Raw genomic sequence first — 19,338 nt, 5'->3', positions numbered from 1 at the left:
CTCACCCTTATTTGGGATAAGTGCATGCCTATCCCAATGTTGATAGAAGGCCCAGGTTTGCAGAGGACTCAATTGGCTTGCTGGAGTTTTTAATAAGTGCTCAATCCGAATCCTGGAGGCCTTCAATTTCAGATGGAAGATTGGGGGTTACAAGAGAATCTCAGATGTCTTATAGAAAGTTAAGTATTTCCTGAGTTATTTTTATGTGCTAAATTATTTCTTACCACACTGATGTGCATGTAGTCCCATCTGAAGACAGGAGAATGATCTAAATTGTTTCCCCCAGCTTCCCTTTAACCCCAGGATGCTCTGATAATGCACATCCTGCTGCAGCCCTTCAGAATTGGATGAGGAAATTATACTGTGGAAGCTGCTGAAGCAGAAGAGATCTCTTGATTTAAAATGCTGGAGTGATATTCAACGCAGAAAGCTGAAGCATGGAGCAAAGGAAATTGAGAGGTAGAGAAAGCAAAATCAAGGAAAAGATAACTGAGTTGCTTTACTACGACCTAATGAAGGTGTCAAATCTTGCCCGGGATTGACAAGGCACTTTGGAAATTGTACAAATAGCTTAGATGTGGGCATCAGAGGGGACTGGCCCTGTCTATCAGGGCAGCCAAATAGACTCCTAATTTCACAGATATCTGTCAAATCTTTGGGGAGGGGAGAGCAAAGAGGATTTGGAGGATTGCTAGGTGGGCCCCAAGAAGTTATAATGAAGACTTGTATCAGGAAGGGGCCATCAAGGCTATCTTCATTCTCTCTGGCAATGCTTTGGATGTTTTGAGAGATTTAGATTACTCTGTGGAAGGGCAAAGCTGTAGGGCCTGAGGACTCTCTAGAAACACTGGTCAGTTGCTAAAGAAAGGAAATTCTTTAGAATAAGATAATTAAAGGTGCCACTTAAACTCCTGGGTCCTTTGAAGGAGAACCAAGAAGGAATTAGAAACTGGAAGAGCAATTTTCTTGCTGTTGTCCCAGAGGCAAGAGGTCTCGTGTCTACCTCTAGGAGGGAAGCAGGAACAACCTAAGGGATTGTTTCAGCTATACATTGCTGGGTAACATACTATCTCAAAACATAGGGGCTTGAAACAAGAACCATTTATTTGCTCACAATTTTGATATTAAGTCAAGATTAGTCTGGGACACTTTACCTTTGTTCCATGTAGCATCTGCTGGGACAGCTTGACCAACGGAGAATCTACTTTCAAGTTGGCCCATTTCCAGGTTGGGGCTGGCTGTCAGCTGAGAACTCAGCTGGGCCTGGAAGTCAGGGGCTCTGATTCTCTTCCACATGAACCTTTATGGCTCCAAGTGGCTGCCAAGGCGCCCTCACTGTGTGGAAGCTAGGTTCCAAGAAAGACAAAAGAAGCTGACAGTCTTATTAAAGACAAGTCTCAAGACTGGGACAGCATCACTTTCTCTGTATTCTGTTGATCACAGCAGTCACAGGCCCAGCTCATATGAAGTGGAGTGAGGAAACAGATCCCACTTCTCAGTGACATACGTGAAAAAGGCTTGTCACCATCTTTAATATAATACACTACATGAGCCACAAGAAGGGTCAGCCATAATATGTCAGAACAAATGGCTATTGGAGTAGAACTTGAAGGTTTTCAATGAGAAAGTGTCTGGAGGAAGAAGAAAAAAATTTGGGAAGTTCAATATTCCTGATGATTTGCTGGGGAGGAAGAAGGAACAAAGGCCATTTATATTATCATGGCTACTGTATCCATGCTCCTGATCTTACTCCTAAATTTGTGCAGCCAGAGAAACAAAACATGCATACATATGACTGAAAGCTTCAAAATTTTTTAAAAGATTTAATTATTTATTTGAGAGAGAAAGAGCATGAGCTGGGTGGAGGGGCAGAGGGAGAAGCAGACGCCCCACTGAGCAGGGAGCCCAACTTGGGGCTCAACCCCAGGACCCTGAGATCATGACTTGAGCCAAAGGTAGACAGTTAACCAACTGAGCCACCCAGGTGCCCCAGAAAACTTCAAAATTTAAGATTGACATATGACTTAAATTATTTAATTCAAAAATCTTAAGTTAAAATATTTACTATATGCAAGACAGTATGGTACGTCTTATATTAATTATAAAGTTTTACAAAACATGGTTTCTGTCCTCAAGGAGCTTTCTGTTGATTTGGCAAGCTTTGGTCAAGCACATACCAAACACTGTGGGAGGAGCTACCAGCTAGTAGATATGTAACTAGAAGATACCACTGCCTCTGCCTTACAGAGTTTAGAGTATAGTAGGGGAAAGAGATATGAACATAATATTATAATGCCATGTTAAAAAGTCTGGCCCAAGCTCTGTAAAGGATAAATAATGTATGTGTATAATAGAATAAAAAATGAAAACACACAATCTAAAATGTTAATTATGGGATTATAGATGGACTTTTGTTCTCTTCTTAATACTCTGTTTAAAAAATTTACAATACTTTTGGAACTCCTTGGTGGCTCAGCAGTTGAATGTCTGCCTTTGGCTCAGGGCGTGATCCCGGAGTCCTGGGATTGAGTCCCACATTGGGCTTCTTGCATGGAGCTTGCTTCTCCCTCTGCCTATGTCTCTGCCTCTCTCTCTCTGTCTCTCATGAATAAATAAATAAAACCTTTAAAAAAGAAACAATACTTGTAAGATAGAAAAATGAAACCTATTATTTTTAAGTCCATTATAGTGTTTTTATAGACTGTCCAAATAAAAAATGTCCAAATAAAACAATTAATTAAAAAAAGAGAAATGTTCAGCATGTTCTGGGAACCGAGATGGAGTCCCTAGTTCCCCCTGAAAAGAGAAGAACCTCATATCAATCTCTTAGAGATTAAAGTCATGTTAGAAGGGTAAATAGAAGTTGTGGCTATTATTTTATTTGCCTTTTGTAGAGTGTGAGCTTGCCTAACCTTCTGTTCTGGGGGAAGTTCTTTATTGTGTGTGGTCCTGTTGGGTCCATAGAGCTTTGTCCCCAGAAGGGAAGTCAGAGAGGTAAGAGGCTCTGTTTATACTTCTTTCCTTTTCCAGGGGCATGAGTGCACAACCTGGGTTTCACCTGTCAGACTCCTTGCCCAGGATATTGAACCTGGTACTAGAGGATCGAAGACAGGATGGGCAGATCTCATCCATGGCAGATGTGAGAAGGTGCAGTGGTGAGGACCATTGTGGCCAATGGCAGGAGTGGTGTCAGGTCTCTTGCTCTTGGTCTCTTGAGTCCCTTGTTCCTATCTGTATTCCAATCTTGGTTCCCTAGCCTCCTATTATTCTGTGCGTTCCCCCAAAGCCATTCCAATAAATTCCTTAAAAAGAACCAAGTTTGGGTTGTGTTGTTTGAAGCGACTGAATGACACAAGAGTTAGCTTGTGTTAGTTAGGCAGGGGAGGAGGGTTGGTGAGAGAATCATAGTATATGCAAAGACAGAGAAGCCTGAAAGAGTGCATGCAATGCCATCTAGAAGAAGCGACCACATGTACTGAAATATACATATATGATGGGGGGAAAGTACATGCTATATATTCTGGGGGTGCAGAGGAATCACTTCCTTCTGAATTTATTAGCAAAGATGCAGTAGAAGACATGGAATTAGCTTGTTCATGAGAGAAGAGGAAAGCAAAAAGTAGTTATTCCAGGCAAAAGGAAAAGTATATACTTATTGAAAATATCCATGTGCATTTAGGAATCTAGTATTCAAGCAGTTGAATTTCGCTGCAGCATGGAGGAGAAACAAAGCAGCCTGTAAGGTTGGTAGATACTAATTCTACTGACGTTTCATGCTAGGACATAGACTTTGGACTTTATTTGGTAGGTAATAGGGAAACATGGAAGGTTTGTGAACAGGGAGTAGTGTCATCGTGCACGTGACACTAAAGATGCTAAATCTGGTTGTCGTGGATGGAATAGACAGTTAGGAAGCTGCCAGAAAAACTCAAGATGAGTTGCTAATGTCCTGAATTAGGCAGATGGCAGAGGGAATGGAAAGGACAATGTGCAAAACATAAATAAGGATTTGTAAGCTGACAGATCCTCTGTTTAAGAAAATTTAAAAAGCTAGCTTTAAACACGCATATGCATACAATCACCATATTTATAAATGGGCTATATTTACATATATACAGAGTATAACACACCACATATGCTGGCTATAATTCTCTCCAACTAATAGAGCAGTGAATTTATTTCATACATTATGCAAAACAAATAAAAGAAGCATAACCAGGCAGAAATGCTCTGTAATGCCCTGTATCATTCCGTAGAAGTTCTTGGGCTGCATTCATGCATCAGTGTGTGTGTGTGTGTGTGTGTGTGTGTGTGCACGCACGCGTGCGTGAGGACTTGGAATACGTTATGTGGCAAAAAGCTTAGACTACACACGGAATTCTCAAATTCCTCTGAGGAATCACACTCTTTTCCATAACTGCTCTTAGTGCAGTCGGGGTTAGTGATGAACACAAGGGATGGTTGCTGAAGTAGGTGAGACTTCCCTGGGTTTGTATGTAGAAAAAACCTTGATCTTTCCAAGGACAGTGAAGTTTGAAAGGTTTATTTTTTTTAAGATTTTATTTATTTATTTTAGAGAGAGAGAGAGCATGTGAGTGGGGAAAAGGCCAGAAAGGGAGAAGGAGAGAATCTCAAGCAGACTCCACACTGAGCCCGGAGCCTGACACCTGGCTCTATCCCAGGACCCTGAGATCACGACCTGAGCAGAAATCAAGAGTCAGACCCTTAACCATCCACCCAAGCACCCTAAAAGGTTTCTTAACAAATATGATGAGCTAAGGCAATTGTGTGTTAGACTGAGATTCAATTTACAACCTCCTTCTATTATCCAATCAAGTTTATCGGCTCTACCTCCTAATTATATTTGAAATCCACATCTTATTCTAGTCTAACCTTCACTGTTACCCCCAAACTCAACTCACAACCTCCTTCCTGATCACAGTGTCCTAGTCCCACCAAGGTGAAATGTCAGCGAACCTGCCTGCTTTCATAATGCCCCCTTGCCAGCAAGTCTGTCCCCAAGGCCCTTTCCGAGTAAACGGACAATGGACTTCATGACTCTGCTCCCAACGACATATATGGAACTGACTCAAGACTCACCTAACATACTCGCTTTCTCAGAAATTTGGAATTAGAACCCAGTGACTCTTATTAACTGCTAAGTATTGGATCTGAATGTCATATAGAGTCTGGAGCTTGCTACCATCCTAGGGAAGCCATGGTGAACCATGTGAAAACAGAGCAATGGGATTAGTAATCTATTGCAAGAGAGAATACAAGTGTCAAAGAAGTGGAGATGAGAGAGAGAGATGGGGAAACTATTAGCTACTCTAGTAGCTAATAATTAAAGATTTTATTTATTCATTTGAGAGAGAGAGAAAGAGAGAGAGACCATGAGTGGGGGAGAGGGAAGAGGCAGAGGGAAGAGGAAAAGCAGGCTCCCTGCTGAGCAGGGAGCCCCATGCAGAGCTTGAGCCCAGGACCCCAGGATCATGACCTGACCCAAAGGCAGATGCTTAACTGACTGAGCCACCCAGGGGCCCCCGTTAGTTAGTTAGTTTGTTTTATTTTTTTTTAAGATTTATTTATTTATTTATTATTTATTTATTTATTTATTTATTTATTCAGAGAGAGCGAAAGAGAGGCAGAGACACAGGCAGAGAGAGAAGCAGGCTCCATGCAGGGAGCCCGACGTGGGACTCAATCCCGGGTCTCCAGGATCACACCCCAGGCTGCAGGCAGCACTAAACCGCTGCGCCACTGGGGCTGCCCAGTTAGTTTGTTTTAATTTTAATTTTATGCAATTTCTATACCCAACATGGGCCTAGAACTCACAACCCTGAGATCAAGAGTCACACCCTCCATGGACTGAGCCAGCCAGGCACCTTACTTCCTAAGGTATTTGATATCTAGGAATTGTGATTCCTGCATCTTGAGGGGCCAGGATACACTTCCTCTTGGTTCAATGATATTTCTTCACGCCCTTATAATGAGCTCTTCTTGACCTCAGCCACTTTAAAAGTCATTCCTAATCTTTGTCCCAACACGCCCTAATTAACCATCCCATAGCACCTATTTCATGCAGCACTATCTTGGCATTTACCATATTATAGTATAGTTGTTTTCTTGCTGTTTCCCCTCCCTGGGTCAGGCTTTGAACTCCCTTGAGGGCAAGAATATTGTCCTGTTCATCTTCTGCATCCCCAGCACTTAGGAGAGTCACTGGCACATAGCAGATATTCCATAAATGTTTAAATAGTACTTTTAGAATTAGGGGTCAATGCTTTCACAAGGCTTCCCTAGGATGGTACCAAGCTCCAGACTCTACCTTATTGTAACCACTTTTCGACTGGATTTTGACAGCATAGATGTTACACATAAGCAATTGCTACTGAGCTGTCCCAGGAGTCTCAGAGTGTGGTCCTAGGAGCTGGAAAATACCAAACTCTTGGCCATAGTGGACCTTGAGAGCCATTGTTTTGTGAAAACCTGAGATAGTTACACAGTGGAAGGTCCCCTACTTTTTTTAGTTTAAAAATATTGTTTAACTTCACATGTACACACAGTATTATAGCAATACTAATGGAAAGCTATTTTTTTTTAATTGGGGGGCGTGACTGGCTCAGTCAGGTTAGAGTCTGTCTTCAGCTCAGGTCCTGATCCCAAGGTCCTGATTGAGCCTCACGATGGGCTCCTTGCTCAGCGGGGAGTCAGCTTCTCCTTCTTCCCTCCCTTGGCCCTTCCCCCGTCCTATGCTATCTCTCTCTCTCTCTCTCTCTCTCAAATAAATAAAATCTTTTTTAAAATATCCATAGGTTCATCACTGCAATAAAATAACCTGTTTTCAAATGTCCGCATCCCCTTCTAGTGCTTATTTGTATGCATCCATATAATTTTTACAGGGTTATAATGATCATTTAGATAATTTTTTTCTTTTTCACATAACAATTCATCATAACTATTTTCCAGGGCACTCAAAGAGTTCTCTTTATGGTGATGGGGCGAGACATGTTAGCAGAAAAATCAGAATATCCCATGGTAAAGCAATATATCATAGAGGACAAATTGCTGTGGAAGCTCTGACTTTGTCTAGGGGTATTTGATTTGCTAGATTTCTTTATTTAAAATATTTTATTTATTTATTTGAGAGAGAGAGAGAGAAGATGAGTAGGCTGGAGGGGCAGAGGGAGATGGGAATCAGATTTCTCACTGAGCAGGGAGCCTGACTCAGGGCTTGATCCCAGGACCCTGAGCTGAAGGCAGACGCTTCACTAACTGAACCGCCCAGGTGCCCTTTGACATATTTCTCTCTAAAGAAGGTGCCCCTAGCAGTGAACAAACATGCCTTGCAAACTCTCCAGCCCCATGTCATTACTAAAGACATTCCAAGAAGAATATTTACAGCTCCCCTAATAGTAATAATGATCATTCATTGAATTCATATCATGTATACAACTCTCAAGACAACAATATGGGCTGGTTGTTATTGCTGTCCCATTTTACAGGATAGGAAATAGAAGATCCAAGACGTGAAGTAACTTGCAGCCTCACAGAACTGCAAAGTCATGAAGCTGAACTACTAATCCCCCAGTTTAGATATGGAACCACATTTCCTGTGGATAACACAACATGATGGCTAGAAGAATCCTTTCCAAACTGAAATCCTTTTCTCAGTGGGGATGCAACACATTGGGCTCTGTTCTGTATAAATGCAATATCTGTTTTCCAGCAAGGGGCTCACAGGAAAGTCTTGTGTTGTTTTTAAAGCATTTACAACCTGATTTTAAGTCTTTTCAAAGCATCCTCTCTTTCCTCTTCAACCCATACTATCGGACTCTCTTCCCAACACTTATTCCCACCTTTCTGGGATAAAGCAGTATTGGTTCATCAAATGGTATGGATCACAATTTGGAAGCGCATTCTAATATAACTCTGTTACAAGTGGCAGAGGAGAGCACATTCCTTAGCTTTTTATTACAGGCCACTGTGATCTTTATAGAAGTAATACCTGTCCCTGCTTCTTTGACCTATTTCCAGTTACTGCAGTGATTGCATAAATAAATATTTAAGTATCTATGACTTTACCTATGTGCAAACACATAACCATTCTCATAAATGTTTCCTAGGTAAGGAATTATTAGCAATGAAACTGCATCAAAATAGGAAAAAGCAGTTGTCTTTGGTTGGCCTCCCAAGAAGTTGCCCCTGACATGAGGGGAACATGAGCAAGTGACTTATTAAACAAACATTCCCAGGGAAAGCCAGTGAGGGATGGGGGGAAGCAAGGCAGGGAAGTGGGAGACACTGAGCAAGTGTGCGATTTCAGGTGCCTGTTCTGCTTCTCAGAGTTTATCTCCATCAGAGCAAGAGACTTTGGTACCCTGAGCAGTGAACCACTAACTTTGCACCACTTTAAGGGGATATAAGCTCTGTGCACTTTTGGCTCTCTGGGCTGGGGTAAAGCTGACCCAGTAGCTCTCAGGAGTCCTCTGAAGAAGGTTATAGGCGCCAGATGCTAGAAGAGAAACAGGTGGAAGTGGCACAGAACTTGAAAAAGCTATCCCACTCAGAAGAGTATCGGCTCCAGAAGTCCTACTGTCCATTGGATATGAGGCAGTCTCTGGAATTAGGTCAGAATTTGCATTCCAATTGTACTATGCTAGATATGTAGTCTGTCCTCCCTAAACCTTGGTTTTCTCTTTTGTAAAATGGGAATAACATCTTCTGGGGGAGGTGTAAAGATTTAAGATAATTTATTCGAAGGATTGTTTTGCTGACTATCATAAGCAGGTGCTCAATAGATGGTAGCTATTAGTTTCCCATTTGATATAAAGATAACTTTTAAAATGTAATTAGCTCAGCTGGATTATATACATAAAAATAATTTATCGTATCATGAAATGTGCATAAATTATATAGAAAGATGATGTATTTTCCCTGTCATTTCATCTGTGTAGACAACTCCTTCCCTTTGGGAGAGCCACCAGTCTGGAAATCAGAAATAAGCTTCTGTTAAGCATGTAATGAAAGCAGGAAGAAACCTTATTGTTGCCCACCAATGCTTTTTATTTTTCATTTTTTATGATGAAAATCTTTGAACATAAACAGAAAGAGAGAAGAGAGCATAATGAATCCTGCAGAGTATAATGAACCCAGTTTCAACAATTATCAACTCATGGGGTGCCAATCTTGTTTCATCGACACCCCACCATTTCCCTCCCTCCCATATTTGAAGCAAATACTAGATTTTGTATCATTTCACCCATGAATGTTTCAACATGTGTCTCTAAAAGGTAAGGACTCTTTTTAAAATTTTAATCTTTGAATTTACATACAGTAAAACTTCCCTTTTGCTGTGTGTTTAGTTTCATAAGTTTTAACATATGGATAGATTCATGTAATCATCATTACATTCAGGATACAGAATAGTCCCATCACCCCTAGAGGACTCTTGTTTTTTTAAAAAAAAAAAAATCTGTAACCATAATAACATTATTGCACCTTTTAAAAATTGACAATAGGAAAAAAAAATTGACAATAGGGATCCCTGGGTGGCGCAGCGGTTTGGTGCCTGCCTTTGGCCCAGGGCGCGATCCTGGAGACCTGGGATCGAATCCCACTTTGGGCTCCCGGTGCATGGAGCCTGCTTCTCCCTCTGCCTGTGTCTCTGCCTCTCTCTCTCTCTCTCTGTGTGACTATCATAAAAAAAAATTTTGACAATAACAGGGGCACCTGGCTGGCCCAGTCAGTAGAGCATGTGACTCTTGATCTTGAAAAAGACTCATACTTGCTTGGACCTCTTGTCAGTTCAAGCTCCACATTGGGTGTAGAGCTTCTTTAAAAAATGGAAAATAACATATACACTTTTAAGGGTAAATATGATCCTATTTCTCTATAATCATGAGATAACACTCTCCAACTCATAGCATCCCTTTTGCAAAAGAAATATTCATGGGTAGGCATTCATATGTACCATACATAGAACATGTTCTAGGCATCCTTCACCTTTATTTCTGACAAGAGGTCCAAACAAACATGACCTTTTGTAACAACTCATTCATTTTCTTTTCCATACAACCTTCCTGCCCAATATTGATCCCTTTCTTTGACAGATATTTCATAACATTCCTCAGTTCTCCCATTTAGTACAGTTATCTACCTTAACATGCCTGTTTAGATGAATAAAGAATGGAATTGTCTTAATCAGTTTTTGTTGAATGAAACAGATTTTTTTTTCTGAAATAACTCAAATACTGCCTTTATTTCTTAAGAAAAACGTTTAGAACCTGAGATCTAGAAGGGAATTTAAAAGCCATTCACTGGGATTTTCCCATTTCATGATTGAGAAAAATCAGCTCAGAGAAGTTTAAAAACTTACTGAAGGTACACAGCTGGTTAGGAAAAGAGCTGGCACCAAAATGTGATCTCCTGGTCGAGGGCTTTTTCTCTTACTCTACATTTTGGCCATCCTGTTTCTTTCATTTTGCTGTCACCTGAGTGTGGGTTCCATTACCAGTTGCATAGTCATATGCTATGAATAGCAATTAGGAATAATTTCAGCTAAAAAAAAAAGGTGTTTATGAAATGTCCAGAAAAGGCAAATCTATGGAGACAGAAAGCAAATTAGTACTTACCTAGAGATGTACGAATGGGGATTGGCTGCAAACAGGCACAAAGAATCTTTATGGGGTGATGGAAATGTTCTAAAACTGGATGGTAGTGGTGACTGCACAACTCTGTAAATTTACTAAAAGTGTATGTTTAACATGGGTGCATTTAATGGCGCCTAAATTAAATTGTACCTCAATAAAGCTTTTTTTTTAAAAAAACAGTTACATACAGATATTTAATTAACCTTTATATTAAGAAGTTGAAATAAGTGATTCCCAGACTCAACAGCTCCACGATGTCATCAGACCCGTGATTTTTCTTTAAGCTTTTTTTTTTTTTTTTTAATTCATGAGAGACACAGAGAGAGGCAGAGGATGAAGAAGGCTTCTGGTGGGGGGCCTGATGCGGGACTCCATCCCAGAACCTCGGGATCACAACCTGAGTCAAAGGCAGATGCTCAACAGCTGAGCCACTCAGGTGCCCCCAGACTTGTGTTTTTACTCTGTTTTTAGTTTACCATCCTGAGCAGGTCTGCATTTTGTTCTCATATCCATCCTTTCATGATCCTAAGACAGCCTTTACAACTCCACATACAGAGCAAGAAGAAAAATGGCATCAGTGAGCTCTTAGCCCCTGCTGGGCTCTTTTTAAGAGAAAAATCCCTCAATTGATTTCTGGTTTCTCATTGGCCAGAATGGGGCACATGCCTACTATATGCAAAAGAGGCTGAGGATGTGAGCAAATAGGAAATGGACATGGAGTTATCAAGATTGGCTCAGTGCTGAGATTGGCCACATTGACTTTCTGAACCAAAGAGAGGTTCTGTTAGCAAGAAAAAGGTGCAGAAGGCTGAGATAGATTATCAGGTGAGCAGCCAAGAGTGAAGACTCAAAATGTGCTAAATATTTTATTATTTGTTCAGGGTTTTGACAGCATAATGGTTAAGAACACAGACTCTGGAGAGAGATTGCTGGGATTCAGTTCCAGCCCAACTCAGCTCACTGTGTGACCTTAGGTGAGTTAATTATCCACTTTGTGCCTCTGTTTACTTCACTGTTAACTGGGGATAATGATGACACCTACTTCATACAGTTATGTGAGAACTAAATGTGTTAACCCATGTAAAGTGCCTAGAACAAAGCCTGGCACATAATACGCACTAATGAATGATTTTCTTATGTATGTGTGTGGTTACATGAAAATATGTTATCTTGGCATGTCTCTTATTCCACAAATACTTATTGAATAATTAATATGTGCCAAGCAGTGAGCTAGACACTTGGATAAAACCATGAACAAGATAGACTGCATCGTGATCTTGCTGAGCTTAGATTCTGAAAGGAGAAACCAACAATTTATAAGTTAATAAATAAATAAACAAGATCATTACAGATTGTAATAAGTGTTGCAAAGGAAAGAAACAGGTGCTGAGATAGAGCACACCCCAACTGTCTTAGATGGAGTTAGATGGAGTAAGTGAGGAAGAATTCCATAAGATAAGGGGGAGATTGCATTAATTAATATTGTCTTTCAAGTATTAAGGAGACACATGCATATATATATACAACAGAAAGAAAGGTAGAGCTGCCCTTATAGAATAGAAATTGATTCCATTGCTATACTCTGCAAGCTAGTCTCCCTGAACTCCCTCACGTGAGGCCATAGGATGGCAATGGTTGGGAAGAAGGCCGGAGCAGCCCAACCATTTGCAGCTAAACCAAAGCCCAAGCCTGACCCACCCTTCTGCCGACAAGGACCGTTGACAGTCTTTTGTTTGGCAACCAGTGATGCTCCCTCCCCTTTTAGTGTTAGAATTTTTAATTAATTACCTAAGACTGCTCTTGGTGTGATTTTTAATCAGGTTTCGTCTGTGCAAATCTATTAATGGGGAAGGACAGGGTATCCCACAGTGACTGGCCTCAGCTCCATGCTGCATGTATGACCCTATGTCTGAAATCATAGTCTGTGAGAGCTAGATCATTTAAGGTCCAAGACTTTAATTTGCAGGTAAGACCCAGAGAATTTGGCTAGCCCAAGGTGACACAACCAGCTTGATGGCTTAAGAACCAACTTGTACTGTTGCTTGATTTGTATGTTCCCTGACAGGAGGTTGCTGGGTAGAGTTTAATTGAATTGACTTGATTTGCCTCCTGCAGGGGCCTCCTTCTCACCCAGCACTTGGGAGCCTGTCATGCCTATTTGTAATGCAAGATGGCCTCTCAGAAAGTCGTGCTTGTGAATCCCGAACTTTAACTCACTAACAACTCACAGTCAGGGGGAGAGCAGACTAAGCCAGTGCAACATTGAAGACGCTTTAAAACGAGGAGAGTCCTGTTATTTTCACATACTGTATCTAGAGTAATGGAAGCTGTTAACAAAGGGCAGCCAAGGGGAGGTTCAGCCAGCACCCTACCCCCAAACCCCCGTGGGGAAGGATCTGGCCAGCCTGCCTTTTGGAGGCTCAGAGCTCTGCAGGCTTGAAGGCACAGCCTGAGGGGAGACGGGGAATCTGCGGAGGCCAGGGGCTGAGATGGCCAGGTGGTAGTGTTGGATGCCTAGCTTTCAATTAGTGGATTTGAAGGAGCAAAAAGGTGAGGAAGATAATTAACTGTGTATGTGCAGTGCCGAGCTGCATATAAAGATTGGACAGACTCACGCAGCGGGGGCTGTGGTCTGATACTGCAGGCCCTGGTTCTCAGGGACCAGTTCAGAAATACACAGTCCAGAGATTTGTTATTCACTTTGTCCTAGGAGACAGGCCCCAGGAGAGTTTGGAATTCCTGGGTGGATCAGCTTCTTGCTAACAGGCCCAGCCCACCTTCTCTCACAGGTTGCTGTAGTTCCATTGAAGGTAGATGCAGCCTTGAAGGAGAAACGGCCAGGAAGAGATGGGGAAGAAGGTAACAAATAGCTTGGAGATAAGATAGGGCTTTTTAAGAGGGGAAAATGGGAGTGTTTACAACTCAGTGAGCAATAATTGAGTGCCTACAGTATGTATGTGTCAGGAACTGTGTGAAGATGCTGGGGTATCTAAGGTGACTGAGGTGCTAAAGATGAACCAAGCTGAAGCCATCTTTTCACTGGCCCAGGCTCTATCCTGAGTGCATGTGTCCATAGCTCACTTCTTTCTTGATCCATTGGTTCCACTCATCTCACTTCATCTTCAGCAGCCTGGGGCCTGCCCCAGTTCCACAGTGTGTGTGGAGCAGGGGAGCTAGTACTGGAAAATCATGGAATATCATAAAGTTGTTAAAAAATAACTTAGCTCATGAGTGGCTCAGTTGGTTGAGCATCTGCCTTCGGCTCAGGTCATGATCCCAGGGTCCTGGGATTGAGTCCTGTGTCGGGCTCCCTGTGGCCTGCTTCTCCCTCTCCCTCTGCCTCTCTTTCTCTATCTGTCTCTCATGAATAAATAAATCAAATCTTTTAAAAAATAACAGCTCAACTCGCCTTTTTTGAGGCCAGTATTACCTTGATACCAAAACCTCACAAAGACATCACAAGGAAAGAGTTGTAAATGACTATACTTTGTTAAAATTTTGTACTCATTTAGTATGTTTATTTTTCTGCACAGTTTTGTTCCTTCAAATGCACTAATTTTTCTTTGGGTATATGCAACTATAAGGATCTAGAATACATGTCTGCGTTAAGGTGGCCTTAATTCCCATTCTGTTTAACAAATACTGATTCATCATTACCGTATACAAAGCATTGTACTGCTGACTCTGAGAACATTCCTCACACCACGTTGAAGCCCTCTGGTTAATGAGTCTGACTCTCCCATCACACAGTAGGTCCTTTAAAGCAGCATTTGTCTTTCACTCATATTTGTGTCCCCAGTGCTTTGCACAGGCTATTCCCATAGAAGTAGGCATTCAATACGTGTTTGGGGATTGAATGGCAAAATCTGTACACATCTTTAAGATAATGCTGAACATATAAGAATGCCAGTAGAGGCATGGGGATGGGGATATGCATTGGAGGTGGACTTAATGTGATGCGCTGGCGGGGAAGGACAATGTAATGGGAAACAAGGCTGGGGAGTGGGATAGAATCAGACTGTAGCAAGTCCCAAAGGTCATGTTAAATGGTTGTAACCTAGTTTTGTATCCAGTGGAGAAATGGAAGGGTTTGGGGTTAATGAAAGATCATTTTCATATTAGTTTTTAGAAGAAAAAATTTTGAAAACCCCACATGTATATCAGTTAGAGGGCTTTCCATTGCAGTAACAGAAAACCTGACTCCAATGAGCTTAGAAAAGGGAATTTAGTGGGTGTGTTGGCATCATCCTCAGACTGGCTTCTCTCCAGGTTGCAAGATTGCTGCCACCAGGGCTATTTGCTATTTCTCTCAACCTTTAATGAAAAATCCTAAGTTCCATTCTAATTAAACCAATTTAGGTCTCACTCCCCCAAGAACAAATTCTTGAGCCAGAGCCAGAGAAATAGGATTAAACCGATTGGCTTAGGCCAATTGAGGCCAACCCCATGGCCAAGAGTGGATCAGTCTATCCAAACTGCATAGCTGCTGCCCAGTAGGAAAAGGGTGTTTGGAAAGCTGAGAAGTCAGCTAATAACATTCACTGGAATATAACAAAATAACTGTCTAAGGATAGGGAAGAAATTTGTGAAAAAGAACGGCAAGGAACAGTTTGTCTTACTTTATTAAAATTATCAAAAAGGAATGGTATTGGCACAAAGAACCCAGAAATAAATCCAGGTTGGCATTAAAATTAGTCCATGATAAATGTAATGATGGTTTATTTAATTAAAAGTACTGTCATAATTGGGGAACCCTGGGTGGCTCGGCAGTTTAGCGCCTGCCTTTGGCCCAGGGCGCGATCCTGAAGTCCCGGGATCGAGTCCCACGTCCGGCTCCCGGCATGGAGCCTGCTTTTCCCTCCTCCTGTGTCTCTGCCTCTCTCTCTCTCTCTCTCTCTCTCTCTCTGTCTATCATAAATAAATAAATCTTTAAAAAAAAGTACTGTCATAATTATCAATTAAACTGGATGGAGACCAAGTTTGACCCTACCTTGCAACATAAATAAAAAACTTCAAATGTATCAGAAAATTAAAAGTAAAAAACCAAAAAAAATAATAGAAATGTTCAGAGAAGACTGGGAAAATGTCTGTATAAACTGGACTGGAAAAGACCTTCCCCAGTAAGACTGGAAACCTGTAAACTATAAGAAGCAATAAGGAAAAGAAAGAAGGAAGGAAGGGAGGAAGGGAAGGGAATTTTTCTTTAGGGTTGAATATTTCTCTTTGGTCTTAGGAAGGAAAGAAGAGAAATATTTGACTTTTAAAAAATTATAAATATTTTTATGTCAAAAATAAATTTTAAAAATTTTAAATTATTTAACAGAAAAATACATACTGAGCCTGGGTGTCTTAGTTGGTTAAGCATCTGCCTTCGGCTCAGGTCATGATCCCAAGGTCCTAGGATTGAGTCCCCCACTGGGCTCCCTGCTCAGCAGGGAGTCTGCTTCTCCCTCTGCCCCTTCTCCTTGCTCTCTTTCTTTCATGCTCTCTCTCTCTCAAATAAAATAAAATAAAATCTTTAAAAAAAAAGAAAAATAGAAGTGAGGAAAATGGAAAAGTATCAAATTGGTAATTTGAAAACATTTAAAACCAAGGGTCCCTGGATAGAGTAATCAATTGAGCATCCAACTCTTGGTTCCTGCTCAGGTCGTGATCTCTGAGTTGCGGGATCAAGCCTTGCATCAGGCTTCATACTCAGCATGGAGTTTGCTTGGGATCATCTCTCCCTCTGCCTCTGCCCCTCCCTCTCTCTTTCTAAAATGAATAGACAAATCTTTAAAAAATATTTAAAAACAAGGGCACCTGGGTGGCTCAGTGATTGAGCATCTGCCTTTGGCTCAGGTCATGATCCTGGGGTTCTGGGATCGAGTCCCTCATTGGACTCCCCACGGGGAGCCCGCTTCTCCCTCTGCCTATGTCTCTGCCTCTCTCTCTGTGTCTCTCATGAATAAATAAATAAAATCTTTTTAAAATATATTTTAAAACAATGATAACATTTAGTATTGGTGGAGTGTAGAAAAGCTGATATTCTCATACATAGATGGCACTGGTCCAAATTGTTTCAATCTTTTTGGAAAGATATCTGGAAATATCTATAAAAAACTAAAATATATACACATTTTGAATCAGAAATCTCACATATAGGATTTTCTTTCAGAAATATAAGCATAAGTACATAAGCATATATATCCAACACATTATTCGGGGGTTTTAAAAAGTTCATTTATTTAAGTAACCTCTATATCCAATGTGGAGCTCAAACTCATGACCCTTAGATCAAGAGTAACGTACATGCTCTTTGGACTGAGCCAGCCAGGTACCCCAACACATTGTAATAGTGGCAAAAAATGGAAACAAACTAAGCATATATAAATAGGCCTTTGGTTAAATAAATTATGATACATCCAAATTAAGAAATCCTTACCAATATTTCATAAACTGTTAAAAAATAACTCAGTTGTTGAGGCCAATATTACCTTGATACCAAAACCAGACAAAGACATCACAAGCAAAGATAACTACAGACCAATCAATATCTCTTATGAATAATATATACCAAAATCTTTAATAACATTCTAGCAAACTGAATCCAGAAATATATTCAAAGGATTATACACCATGACCAAGTGGGTGTATTGTCATTCCAACAATGCAAGGTTTAACACCCAAAAACTCAATTTATATAATACATCATATTAATAGAACAAAGGACAAAAATTATTATTATCTCAATAGAGAAGAAAGATTGAACAAAATCCAACACCCCTTCATGACAAAGCACTCAACAAACTAGGAATTGAAGGCAACATTCTCAACTTGATAGTAATCATTTACAAAACCCATAGCCAACATCATGTTCAATGGTAAAAAATTGAATGCTTTCCCCCTACAATTGGAGCAAGATTGAGCAAATCTGCTCTTGCCATTTCTATTCAGTTTCCATTGGAGGTCCAATCAGGGCAACTAGATGTTAGGATGGCTATAATTTTAAAACCAATTTTTAAAATAAACACAGTAACAATCATTGGGGGAGATGTGAAGAAGTGGGGACCCTCATACACCACTGGTAGTAATGTAAAATGGTATAGTCACTTTGTAAAACAGTGTGGCAGTTCCTCAAAAGGTTAAATATAGTTACCCTGACACAAAATTTCACTCCTAGGTGTATCCTCAGAGAAACTTATAAATATATCTACATTTAAAAAACTTATACACAGAGCAGCCTGGGTGGCTCAGCGGTTTGGCGCCTGCCTTCAGTCCAGGGCCTGATCCTGGGGTCCTGGGATCAAGTCCCACAACAGGCTCCCTGAATGGAGCCTGCTTCTCCCTCTGCCTGTGTCTCTGCCTCTCTCTCTCTCTCTCTCTCTCTCTCCCTCTCTGTGTGTCTCATGAATAAATAAATAAAATCTTTAAAAAGAAACTTATACACAAGTGTTCATTTCAACATTATTCATAATAGTTAAAGGTAGAAACAATCCAAATATCTATCAACAGATGAATGGATAAATAAAATATGGCATATCCATCCAGTGGAATATTAATTAGCTAAAAAAGAGTAAGTACTGATAAATGCTACATGGATGAATCTTGAAAACATGGTAAGTGAAAGAATTCAGACACCAATAACCATATTTATATGATTATTTATTTGAAATATCCAGAATGAAAAAAAAAAGAAATATCCAGAATGGACAAATCCATGGAAACAGGAAGTAGATTAGTAGTGGCAAGGGGCTGAGAGAGGTGCTGGAGGAAAGTAGGGAATGACAGATAATGGATATGAGGGTTCTTTTTGAAGTGGTGAAACATTCTACAATTGATCATAGTAATGGTTGCACAACTCTGTGAATACACTAAAAATCATTGAATTGTTCGCTTTAAATGGAAAATTATGTGATGTGTGAATGACATCTCAATAAAGCTATGATTCTTTTTTCTTTAAAATGAATTAGCTTTATATCTATTGACTTAGAGAGATGACCATGATACACTTTGAAGTGAGAAGAGAGTTCTAAGGTACTATGACTCCATTTTTATGTTAAAAATGTGAATAGATGTTTGTATGAGCATGAAAAAGTTTCCAAAGGATTTATACTGGGCTGTTAATATTGAGAGATAGGAAGGAAAAAGGTAGAGACAGTGGAAGACTATTAATTTTTCTTTATACAAAAGTGGATTTTTTTCACTTTTTAATTGGGCCATGTATAGGGCCGTGTATCCCCCTGAAAAGGTGAAATAAAGAAAGAAACTAAAATGGTTTTAAAAGATCTGGGGGGCAGCCCCAGTTGGCTCAGCGGTTTAGCTCTGCTTTCAGCCCAGGGCCTGATCCTGGACACCCAGGATCGAGTCCCATGTCAGGCTCCTTGCATGGAGCCTGCTTCTCTCTCTGCCTGTGTCTCTGCCTCTCTCTCTCTCTCTCTCTCTCTCAGTCTCTCTCTCTCTCTCTCTCTCTGTCTCTCACGAATAAATAAATAAAATCTTAAAAAAAAAAAAGATCTGGGGAATAGCATGAAAGGGAATTGGAGTAGGGGAGATTAGAGGCAGGAAGAGGAAATAAGGCAATCAGGCTTGCTGGGGGTGATGAAGCCTTGCCCCAAAGCAACAGATTCCTAAGACTTTGTATAAGTAGAGCAAGAAATAGGACTTAGTTACCAGGTAAAGATGAGATCACTCAAAGAGAAAAGGA

At 40.6% G+C, this 19,338-nt stretch overlaps 1 protein-coding gene across 3 annotated transcripts in view; it reads left to right on the top strand.

Moving 5' to 3' along the window:
- The first annotated feature begins 11,361 nt into the window (after positions 1–11,361).
- Positions 11,362–19,338, top strand: part of TMEM150C (transmembrane protein 150C) — an 86,007-nt gene continuing 78,030 nt past the window's right edge. Inside the window, exon 1 of one of the 3 annotated variants that reach the window (XM_072810192.1) lies at positions 11,362–11,477. The gene's annotated coding sequence lies outside the window, so the exon portion shown is untranslated. Of the gene's footprint in view, positions 11,627–19,338 lie in introns of all 3 variants that reach the window. The other 2 variants (XM_072810191.1, XM_072810187.1) reach the window with 2 other exon arrangements.

The sequence above is a fragment of the Canis lupus genome, chromosome 33 (genome assembly GCF_048164855.1).
Source record: "Canis lupus baileyi chromosome 33, mCanLup2.hap1, whole genome shotgun sequence".
NCBI classification, from domain to species: domain Eukaryota; kingdom Metazoa; phylum Chordata; class Mammalia; order Carnivora; family Canidae; genus Canis; species Canis lupus.
The sequence above is the reverse complement of the archived record's forward strand: the minus strand, read 5'-3'. Positions and strand labels throughout refer to the sequence as shown.